The following is a 12,605-nucleotide window of genomic DNA, read 5'->3' as shown; positions in this document are numbered from 1 at the left end:
GGGCCCATATGTTCCACAGGACACTGGGGCCATACTGTTCCACTTGAAGCAGTCACTCCTGCATTTAATAAAAAGCAAAAATGAGCCTTTGTGGGAATCCAGAGCTTCCCTCTGGCTGCCCTGGCAGGTCTGGGACCCTGGCAGGGGTCAGGAACCCCCCTGGACAGAGCCCCCAGAGACACTGTCTGTGATCTCTGTCCATGGAAAAGAGTTTTCAATCTTACAGCATGAATTACCAGCTCTGAGTGTTTGATATAAGTAATAATTAAGTGTGGCATGGGTGCAAAAGTAAAATTTTAGGATTCTAGATTAGGGGTCCAAAGGGGAGAAGATGGAGGAAATTGGGTGTGTTCTGTCCTTTTTCTCCTTCTCCATGCCCTCCATGTTTCACTGTGGTGTTGGCATTTTTCTGTTGGTTCAGGCTGGGGACACACTGTTCAACGTAGGTGACAGATATTGGCACGTTCTTGTAAATCCAGCCCAGGGAGTTTCTGGTATTTAATGTTTGTACCATCCCACTGAGGGCAGAGCCCCACACGCTGCCCTGCAGGACAGAGCTGGGCAGGGCAGCAGAACATGTTAGAGATAAACAGAATAAACAACCTGGAAACCAGCACAGACAAATTATGGCTTCTGCTTTGGCAGTGGGGCAGAAAGACAGAGACTTTCTGCAATCTCAGAATCATCAATACCTCAGATTCTGACAAGCCTTCTGGCCATGGAGGCAGAACACCTTAGCGTGACTCCATTGCAAATTGTTCTCATCCCTCAAAAATAGGAGGAACCATCAGAAAAAAGGGAAGTGATAACAATCCAGCAACCAGGGCCGGGGATGAGATCCACCAACAAAATTCTACTTTTAGCACCAACTCCCCAATGAGCAGCTTGCTTTAGCCCTTCTGGAAAGTCCTTACCTTCTCATGGAAGATGGATATTCACACCAATATTCTTTAGACAAGCTCAGGCCACCAGAGAAATACATACAGTATCACCTTCTCTGATCCTATGACACCTTCTTTGAGAGGGAAGGTGTTCCTCCTGTCTCACTGGAGACTGCAAGCATAAGCAATTGTGCTCTGGAGATTTCCCTTCATTCCTCAGTACAACACACCAAAAGTTTGACACTGAGTTTATAAGTGGCTTCTAAATGAGGATTTTAACACAGATGATGAGAACACCTGCACTCACAGAATCCCAGGATGGCTCAGGCTGGAAGGGACCACAGTGGGTCTCTGGTGCCACCTCCCCGCTCCAGCGGGGCCATCCCAGAGCACAGGGCACAGGATTGTGTCCAGAGGGGTCTGGGATATCCCCAGTGAGGAGACTCCCCAGCCTCTCTGGACAATCTGCTCAGGCTGGGTCCCTGCCCAGGACAGAAGCTGTGCCTCCTGCCCAGGTGGAGCCTCCTGGGCTCAGTCCCTGCCCGTGGCTCTGGTGCCATTGCTGGGCCCCAGAGCAGAGCCTGGGCCCTGCTCGGAGCCCTCCCTGCAGCCAGGGACACCCAGGGCTGAGGCGGGGGTTGGAAAAGGCCTTAAAGATCATCCAGTTCCAACCCTCAGCCATGGGCAGGGACACCTTCCACTAGCCCAGGATGCTCAGAGTCCCATCCAGCCTGGCCTTGGACACTGCCAGGGATGGAGCAGCCACAGCTTCTCTGAGCAGCTGTGCCAGGGCCTCAGCACCCTCACAGGGAAGAATTTCTTCCCAATATCCAATCTAACCATGCTCTCTGTCAGTGTGAAACCATTCCCCCTTGTCCTGTCACCCCAGGCCCATGTCCAGAGCCTCTCTCACTCTTTTCCTGTGGGTTCCCTTCAGGCACTGCAAGGCCACAGTGAGGTCACCCCAAAACTTCTCCAGGCTGAACAATCCCAATTCCCTCAGCCTTTGCTCCCAGCAGAGCTGCTCCATCCCCTTGGTGTCCCTGCTGTAGCCTGGCTCCAGCAGCTCCCTGTCCTTGCTGTGCTGGGATCCCAGGGCTGGATGCAGCCCTGCAGGGGGTGCTCAGCAGAGCAGGGCAGAATCACATCCCTTGATCTGCTGGAGTCCATGCAATAAAACATATGGACACTGGAAAAAATGCCAAGCCTTTTTTCCCACCCCTCATTTCAATTTCTTAGCTTAATGTAAGGTAATATAAGTAAGTATATTAAGGATATAAGTAAGGGATAACTCTCCTCAAGCTGATGGAAGTTCTGACACTACCAGAATTCTGTTCAGCATGCACACTCAATGGGGCACAAATACTGAGCACATAAAACAGAGATGCATGCAAACACAGCTTCTGTCTTTTCTGGAAGTTGAAGCCTGCACAGGAAAGTGATGGCACTCCCACCACAGTGGCATCCTTCCTGTGCCCATCCTGGAGCAGGGTGGGAAGCAAAGACTGAGCATCCTGCTCCCAGCTCACACAGCAAAGTCACTGAGGCAGAAGGTTTGGGTGCAGGAGAAGGGGAAAGCAGGGAGGAAGGAAAATGCCTTCTGGCTTTCAAAACTAAACACCAGATTTAGAGCTCATGAGCAGCTCATGCTTTTGGTTTGAGCCAGTTCAAGGCAGGCAGGTGTTGGGCCAACAGCCTCTGCAGTGCTGTCAATGCCTTCCTCTGCTGATCTGCAGTTCTTTAACATCTTGGCATGTGGGGACTGCTCTGGCATCCACCTCACTTGAAATGTGCTGCCCACAGCCTCAGGGAACAGCCATGTCCTTTGGGACCCTTGTTCCCTCTTTTTCCCCTATTCACAGAGAAGACAATGACTGCAGGAATAGAATGGAATAGAACAGAATAGAACAAAATATTTCAGTTGCAAGGGACCCACAATATTTATTTACATCCGGTCCAACAGCTGGAGCACATAAGGCTGACCAAAGGTTAAGGACATTGTCCAAATGCCTCTCAAACCCTGATGGGGCATTGACCACCCCTTCAGGAAGCCTGGTCCAGTGTCTCACCCCTCTCTTGGCAAAGAAATGCTTCCCAATTTCCAGTCTAAAAATCACACAGGGCAGGGGAATATGCTGCATTTTCTGCCACTGCAGAGACAGAGTACTTGGGAAAAGGAAGGATAAATGTCCCCAGAAACCTTTCTCTGAAAAATAGACTTGGTGAAGCTATGGCTGCTGTTGTGCCATCATTCATGCTGATATTTGTTGTTGTGATCAGCTATTTAATTCAGGTAATGAAACTCTCAAGTAAAGGCTTAATGAAAACCAGTAATGTTTCATCTTTCCTTGCTTTTGTTCCTATGTGCATATTTGAGGGGAAGATGGCATAGAAATGACTGCTTTCTTTCCTTTCAACCTTTTTACCAATGTGGGATTTTTGCCATTTGTCTAAGTTCATTTATAAGTTTTTTCTATAATAATTAGAATTTATCTGAAGCTGCTCTAGTGAGCTAGGCATGAGGATCTAGAAATGAAAGACTGGTTGTCTGTTACTGTGAAAACTGTTGTTACTTCAGTATCTGAGCCTGATTGTGCTGGCCCTCAATTTCTTGTGAGAAATGACAGTAAATGACACCAGTCCTCATTGATTTCTGATTGTCAGTGTCTGGGAAGAGACCTGATGCACTTACAAACTAAAATAAAGTCTATCCCTCCCCCAAAATAATAAACCTCCCAAAATACTAGACACCAAGACCTTCTGGGACTCCCATGCACTTGTAGAGGATGTGTGTATGCTGAGAGGGAATCCTGTCTGTTGTTGCCATCTTGAATGCACAGGAAACATTTCTTTTGTGGATGTGAATCCTTCTGCTGCAATTCTCCACGCATAGGAGGTGGCAGTATTTCCTCTAAGGAGAAATGAAAGTCCTTGCATGCCCCCACACTGATCTATCCTTCAGGATTCCTGTAAGGACTTGGAGCAGCTTATTTGTCATTTGTTAATCAAACTCAAGGGGATTTTTAACGTGAAAAAAGTCCTTTGAATGAGGCAGTCAAATGCATGCAGTGAGGGTTGCTCTAAGATGCAGACTGGCAGTCAGTACAGCTGATATTTGGTCCCAGAATTTTCACCCAAAGACTGACAATTTTTTTTAGCATGTTTTGGAATTCTATGAAAAACTGAGGGGTGGGGGGGGCATGGAAAATTACTCTTATAAAAATCTTCCACATGCTGCCACAGAGCTAAGACTTACCAATATTTATGACTCCAGGGTCAGCACTGCTAATTGAATTAATTGAGGCTGTGCTGATTTGCAGCATCAGAGAACATGACCCCAAAACGCTGCATTTCAATTCATTTTCCCCATGTTTCCAGAGTTCTAATGAGAGACAAACCGCCTCCCCCTCAGGAGTTATAGGGTAGGGTGGTATATAAAATAAGAGTGTGTGTTTGTCAAGGAGGAGCAGGAAGGAGATGGAGATCTGCTGATGCTGACAGTATTTCCCTGATCTCCGGCTCTCCCTTGCTCAATCCCATTAATCCCATCCCTACCGAGGCACCCCATCCTCCAAATGGAGCACTTTGGGACCCTGCTGTGGTTCCTGTGTCAGAGCAGAAGTCACACACCAGTTGTGCTGTACCAAGCAGGGATCCTCCTTGCTGTGCATCTCTCCAGGACCCAACCCAGCAACTCTGACAGTTTGTCCCTAGAGACTGATCACCTCTTGCTGTGCTTCAGACACAGAACCTCTTGGCCATCCCACTTCTGTAGGGGATTGCTGGCTGCCCATCCCTCCAGCAGCTCTGCATCACACCCAGCTAATGCTGTGCACAGAGCCCTGTAACCCAGGTGAACTCTGGCTCACCCTGCTACTGCTATCTGCTTACACCTCAGCTGCCTCCTCTAAATGATGGCTGCTGACCTGGTAATTTAAACCTGGTCTCCCTTCACATGATTATATCATTCCTAGAAGCTGCAGTTGGCTTTGTAATGGAGCAGGTCCTCTGTGCAGGCCCAAGGACACTTTCTAGGATGCTGTGGTGATCCTCACAAATTCCCCTGTCCTCCAGGTGTCATCTGATGCATCACCAGATGCCACTTGGCTAGGATGCAGAGTGCTGTGCACACCATGGGTTTTCCAAGTTCCCACACCAATAAACCAGCTGCTCATTCCCCTTGCTGGCTGTTGTTCATGAGAAGCATGAAAATTGCAAGCCACAATTAGAAGCTTCTGTTCTTACATGATTCCCATGAAAAGACCATGGGAGAACTTTGAGTGGGAGGTGCCCCTGCTCATGCAGCAGGGTTGGGGCAAAATGATCTTTAAGGTCCCTTCCAGCCCAAACTATTCCGTGAGCTTTGTAATCTTTGGAGAAAAATCTTATGGGCACAGGAAAGTGCTGTCTCCTCCTATGTAGAAATTGGGGTGCAGGACACCTTTCCCTTTTCAGGAGGAGATGGAACTTTGTGGAGCTGGAGATATGTAATGGACAAGGGATTTTCCACCCCTCAGTCCCTGGAATGGGCTCTGCTGAGAGAGGCCAACTTGAGCTGCTGCCTGAATGCTGCAGAAACAAACTGGCCAAGCTGGCAGCTGCTGAACCATTGGTAGTCACACTCCCAGAATGGCCAGCAGCTGCCACTTGGACCTGAATCCAGCATTGTTTGGTGGCATTTACCTTAGGGGACAGATATTTCTCTGCATCAAGGAGAGCAATTTAAGCTTTCAGAACTGTGTCTATATGTTGTTTGTTGTTGTTGTTGTTGTTGTTGTTTTTTTCATTCAAGAATTATTCCTGTCACAGCTCAGACTCTGACTCAACTTAATTAGCATTGGAAAGGTCACCTACCAGAAACTTAGGTAGATGAAGGACAGGAAGTCATACATCATTTCTTTTCCTTCTTTGCTCCAGAAGGGAAAGTCTAAATATTTCTATGCTTGTGCCTGTCTCTGGTGCTGTGCAGGGCCAGGAATTGGACTTGGTGGTCCTTGTGGGTCCCTTCTAACTCAGGGTATTCTGTGAATCTGTGAGATGACATTATTTTAGCTATGGCTGTTCAATTTTACCTTTATCTGTAGCCAGCAGAGAAACCTTCCAAAACAGTTCTTCTTCTCTTTTTCTATGAAATATGTTTGAAAAAGAGTGGAAACTACTGAATTAGATGGGAATGCTGGCCCTCAAGCAGTGTGCTCCTGGACATATCAAATTTAGTAATGTATATTTAATAGCATGTCATTAAGATGATGTTGAGTTGGTTTCATCCTCATAAATCACACATCTCACTACATGATCCAACTGGATTGCTCCAGTTTTGTTTCAGTAATATTTAAGGGACTAGGCCAAGTTAACAGGCTAATTTTCATGCAGTTCATGCTTACAAGTACAGCTTTGCCTGATATTTCTATGTCTCATCCAGCAGCTCCTGGATTCTTTACAGGATGGCAAAAGTGAGGTAACTATAATCCATTGTTATCTGTGTTTCTGCTAACAATAAAAATCATCATGGATTTGCTGTCTGTAGAGCACCTCACCATCCTTCCTGGAACAAAGATGCTGTAGAAATTTTTCACCTCATTATTCAAGAATTTAGTCCAGCATTAAAAACTAACTTCTAGCTGGGAAAACTCACTCTTAATATCCAATGTAAACCTCCTCTCTGTCAGTGTGAAGCCATTCCCCCTTGTTCTGTCACTCCAGACCCTTGTTAATAGTCTCTTCATCTTTCCTGTGGGCTCCCTCCATGTGCTGGAAGGCTGCAAGTTGTGTGGATGTTGAGGGCTGTGAAAGGACTTTGTCTGGGAGAGAACCAGACATGTAATTTTGCAGGCACAGCCTCAAACCACTGGTTTCCACACCATGACATGATAGCTAGTGAATGCAACAGTCCTCCAGGGTCCTGGCTCTGGAAAAGTGGAGCTGACCCTCACTGTTTGGTCCAGCATGCCAAGGCTCACACAGCCAGATTTTTCCCTCTCCCCTTCCCCTAGAAACCAGGGTTTCCTAATGGCCTCAGCAACACATTGCAGTTTCTGCCCTTGGTTCCCTGCAGGGACTGGTGTTAACCTGGTGGTTCTCTGCTAGTGCCTGTCCTTTGCCTTAAGGATGAACTCAGTGCACATTTCAAGAATTGCTCATGCAGTACAAGTTATTCCAGCAGATTCTAACAGGAGAGAAGAACCGCTGAGAGCAGCAAAAAGCCAGTGGGAGGCAGTGCTTGGAGAAAGCCTGGGACCAGAGCAGCAGACCCAGGGAGGACAAAGCAGAGCCAGCCCAGACAGCAGAGGCAGAGGCAGCCAGTGTGTGGCAGCATCCTGCATCTCCACAGGAACCCTGTGACAGGGTCAGTGACTGTGAAAAATGCATATTTTATGATTGGCTTTTCACAAATGTTACAATGAATATTATATGTGTAATGTTAGAAAGTTATGCTGTATTAATTCTCTTAAGTAGTGTGTTAAATATAGTTTTAGGTTACAACATAATGTTAAAATAGAGACTATATATGTGTGGAAGTTATTTTTTTTAGGAATGAGATACTCACTTTGAAGAACACCTAAATTTTCCAAAGGAGAGGAATTTATGGCTTCTTATCAGAAGAAGCTAATTTCTTCAGGCCTTGCTCAGACTCGAAGACCCCAAGGGAATTAAAGGAAACAGTTGACATACAACAGACAGAGTTTCTTGTTTAGAATAGAACGTATGCATAACCATAAAGGATGTATGAATATGCAACAAGTGTATTGGTTTAAAGGTGATTCCTTTATTCACAAGGCATGCTTTTTGTGACTTAGTGTCCGAGAGCATCCAGACATCCGTAATTCTTTGCTTTTTATTGTCTTGTAAATGTCCTAACTCTAAACTTTATTACTCTAATTGTATTATTATTTTTATAGCCATTTTATTATTATTAAACTTTTAAAATTTTAGAAGCCAAGTGATTGGCGTTTTTCACAGTGCCTGGCATCTGAGACACAGCAGAGCAGTGCTTAGAAGCACAGGGTCTCCCTCCGCTGTGCTGGCTTTCCTTCACTACCTCATGGTTACATCCAGAAGCTACCAGCATCTTCCCCAAAAACACCATTTTTGTACCTGGTTTGAACAGCACTCCCATGGATTTCAGCGAGACTGCTGAAAGGAGAAGGAAAACCACTGGAAATTATTGTCCTGGGTGGTCTGGAGGTGCAGCTTATCCTGTGTGTAAGCACAGCCACTTTGTACTCACAGCATTTCACCGTTCCCCTGGGGCTAAACCCACTCTCAGTGTCTGCTGAGCTGATGCTCACCTATAGCTCTGGATCAGATGGAGGTGTGGGAGTGGTGACACACACTTGGAGGCAATTCCAGTCACACAAATCCAAAAGAAAAATCACAGAGGGGCCACCTGAAGCAGAGCAGTCACTGCAAATGCCACCTCTCTGCCATCATGGAGCATGTTCAAAGCATGGAGGTTTCCACAGGTCAGGGACACAGCAGCAAAAACAAGGCAAGATAATCTGCTGGGTATTAGTGGAAGGATATGGGTAATAAAAGGTCAGCTAGCTCAGGAGAAGCCCCTTTGATGTTTCAGATCTGCCTGACATCTGAGAAGTCTGCTGCCTTCCAGAGCTGGCAGCAGGAGCTACTGTTTTTCTCAGGATCTTTTCTCCGTGCCTGTGGCAAGTAAAGCAAGGACATATTCAGCACTGCCTGGCTTGGAAATGCTGTTTTTAGGGATGAGGGAACTCCAAGTCCTTACAGGATTACTGCTAGTGAGACCTGTTGTAAAAAGAAAAGGCCCAGAGTTCATTTCCATTCCTGTTCCCGCATTGCCCAGCCACCATGTCCCCTTCCTTAGGTTTGGCCTAGGGCTGGCATCTAAGAACATGGATTCAAAACAGGCTTCTACTGCCCTGCCCCCCTAGTTCTTCCACCCCACAGCAACTACCACGTTCCCAGCCTTGCTAAGGGGGTGAAATGCCAGAGGGCTTTTGCTGGAGGCTGCATGTAGCTTCAAATTGGAAAGAGTGTAGGTTTAGATTGGATATCAGGAAGGAAATCTTCCCTGTGAGGATGGTGAAGCCCTGGCACAGGTTGCCCAGAGAAGCTGTGGCTGCCCCATCCCTGACAGTGTCCAAGGCCAGGTTGGATGGGGCTCTGGGCAAACTGGAACAATGGAAGGTGTTCCTGCCCATGGCAGGGGCTGGAATGAGATAATCTTCAAGGTCCCTTCCAACCCAGGCCATTCTAGGATTCCATGATGATTCTCTGTGGATCATAATTGAGAAACAAAGGGTGGCAGCCAGCTCAGGAGCTGTGTCCTTCAGATGGGAGGTCAGGAGCAGCACTTTCCAGTCCTGCTTTTTGGTCCTGCAGCACAGCTTTACTGTTGCTAAGCAAGTCAAAAATCTAGCTTCAAGAAGTCACAGCCACAGCTAAGCCAGCAGCCTGAAACTTGACCTGGATTTATTCTGTGAGCATGTTCTCCTATGCTCAGGGTGTGACTGTGCTTGGATGTGGGGATCTGAGTGCACAGTTAATCCTTCATTACTAAGGCACTTGCTGCCTTCACAGCTGCTAGAAGGGAGGGAGCAGACAGATGAAGCCCTGACATTTTGTCTGCACAGAATGAGAGACCTGAACTTCTCCAGAGAGAAAATGCTGCTGGATATGGGTTTCAGATTCAGTCAAAGAAAGAAACTGAGAGTTTCTATCCAGGCAGAAGCTTGGGAAAGAGCTAGAGAAGAATGTAAATAATTCTCTTTCTCTCTTGTTATTCACATTGCTTATAGTTAAGTTCTATCACTGTGCATCAAGCACTCTGCACCAATGGTGTAGGTTGTTTTCACTTCAGGACCAATGGAGTTGGTCCTCACAAAGCTCTGTATAAAAGAGCGGTGTATTTTGAATAAATCGGAGTTTTACTCTCTCAGAAGCCTTCTAATCAAAGTCTTCTCATTCCCATTCTGCCTAGACAGCGACAGCTGGATACTGCCAAAAAAAGGACTTTGCTGTGCTCAGGTTTCCCTGATGTTCGGGGACATGGAGATGGAGATGCTGCTACAAAACGTCTCCTACCCACTGAGCTCTTGGTACCATTTTTCCCACGGTTCCCAAGCTCCTCTGTCTCCACAGAGAACAAAAGAACATTCCCATTGCCTTTGCAACACAAACACGTCCTCACCTCAGCCAGCTGCATCAATCCCGAGCCTTTTGCAAAGCCAGGAGCTCCGCTGGGAGCTGCAGTGGCTCGTTCCAGGGCCGGGAGCGCATCGTGGCCCGGCTCGACGCCAGCATCTGCAAAGTCATCGAGCCTTGCTGCAGAGAGCCGTGCCCAGCTCCGCGGGCACTGCGCATTCCTGCCCGCAGGAGCAGCCTCCTGGAGCACGGGCAGCCTCACCATCACCTTGCCAAGTCCGCCAGGGAGGAGAGAGGCAGAAGAGCCCAGGCTCTCCCTGTCACAGCATCCCTTCTAAACTCCCCTCTCGCTCTGCCCCCTCTTGCTCCTCGGCTCTGGATCACCTGGTCGTGTCCAGCTGTCCTCATGCCCCTGATGACTGCGCTGTAATTATAGGAAGTTGTCTTGGCCCAGCTCCAGAAGCCAAGGACTCACGTCTGGTATCCAATCATTTCTTTCCCCCACAGCTCAGGAATGCACAGCCTCTGCAACTCCAAACAGCTCTAGGCTGCTCAGACTATCGCACCAGTTCTCTAGAGATGACTGTTCTTGGTTTTTAAGAATCAACGTCACCTTCTAGGATATTTCAGGTAGAAACTTCTGAGCAGAGGCACTCACTGCAAAATAATGAGCACACAGTCCTGAAAAACGAGCTGCAGTGATGTTTTGTACAACCAAAAAGGAAGGGAGAAGAAGAAAACAGTAATCATGTCTGCATGCACCCACAGTGTCACTATTGCACTGACAATGATGCCAAGCCTGTACTTTTTTTTTTAATATAAAGAAAAGGGTAGGTTTTTTTTAATATCATATATCTTTAATATCACATTTCACACGATGGATGGATATCAGGATATCCAATGTGATACACTTTTCACACACCTGTAACCCACACCTCTTGTGCCTATGATGCTCTCATGCTTACATAAGACAGAGGGATGAAAATCTCTGAAGTGCCAGCTGCAAGAGAAGACATGACTTTCCCCCTTAGTCCAGCACAGAAGAACCTTTGTTGGAATCTGCTAAACTGGGAACAGATTCCATGGAGCAATGCTGCTCTTACAGGCACCAGTCGGGTCAGAGCTGATTCCCTGCTTTGAGAAGGAAACAGAAGGCTCCACATCAGTGAGCTGCACACTCCCCACAGCTGGCAAAGGACTGAGGAGCTCAGGGGGTCCATGACAGTGTTTGACAAAAGAGCTGGAGAAAGCCACCCCTGTTGTGAGCACAGACACCATTCCTGCTGCAAGAAGTGGAACACTAGGGCAGGCTTTCTAGGCACACAAGGATTAGCCAGGACAGATAAAAATGGCAATAACAGAAAATGAAATGCAAAGCATTCCTTGCAAATTTAATTCTCCTCTTGGTGATTCATGTCCTTTTCATTTGCCAGGCTGGCGCTGTCACCAAGGTCAATGCAAATGTGCTGTCAGCTGCAGGAAATTGGTGGCAAACTGAGCATTTCTGAATGTCCCCAAGATTTCTGATCACCTCTGCAAAATTGCACTGGGCTTCATTCTCTTGTCACAAGTCCCACTTGTACAACTAAATCAATTTTTTTTCCATTTATGGAAGAGAAAATATCTGCATTAATCTGAGTATCATATCCCAGCTCCCAACCAACAGAAGCTTTCCCATACTGTGCTAAGACAGAAGGTTTGCTGGAATTTTAGAAGGGATAAGAACATCACTTCAATGGTTCTCCTCTCCTAAAAGCACCCCAGCAGCCGAGATTATTTCTTCCCTGCAGTCCCACTCTCACCCTAAATGGCAGAGCTGGTCCAGCCAGAGCAGTACCTATTCCCCGTCACTGCTGTGCCAAAAGCTGTGCAGGCAGCTGTGGAACAACAACAACAACAAAAAAAAGGTTCTAGAAGAGAACACTGGTAAAATGTCACTTCTGAGACCCATCAGTTCTGTGAAATGTAAGAACATTGCTATTGCGTCGTCTGCCAGCACCACGGCACTGCAGAAATCCTCCTCTCTGTAGAGAATGGGTGGGCTCCACCATCTGTCTCCTGAGCACTGCAGAGAGCACAACAACTCCCTCTGCACATGCTCTGGCACGCAGCAGCAGCAAGTGATGTCCCAGCTCTGCCTCCGAGTGGGCAGATGCGAGCAAATGGGATTTATCAATTCATCACTCTGTTGCTTTTTAGTTTTGCCTTGGTACAACTGCACTGAATTCCACCGAGCTAAGCTGGAGTAATGCCTCAGGGAACCTGCTCCTCCTTCCCCTGCCCACACTCACACATGCCCCACTCCCCAGCCACAGCTTTCACCCCATGGACAAGTGGGTTTGGGAAGAAAAGCCTTTTAAGAATGAAGCACTGGCAGAGCAGACAGGTTGGAGAAAGTTTCTTTCTCAGTGAAGCCACCTCTGAAATGGACTGGAGAACCAGAGTATCAAAGACCAGTGATAACACTCAGTACCTTGAGAATGATTTATGGTCCCAGAACACATTTCATCTCCTAGCAGAGGTCAGGAAATGTCACTTGTAGTTATCGAATGGGGCAAACATGGCAAACAACAGGATCCACGTTCCCCATCTCCCAGACAGGCT

The sequence above is a fragment of the Lonchura striata genome, chromosome 1A (assembly GCF_050655825.1).
Source record: "Lonchura striata isolate lonStrDom1 chromosome 1A, ASM5065582v1, whole genome shotgun sequence".
Lineage (NCBI taxonomy): Eukaryota > Metazoa > Chordata > Aves > Passeriformes > Estrildidae > Lonchura > Lonchura striata.
Note: the sequence above shows the minus strand (reverse complement) of the source record.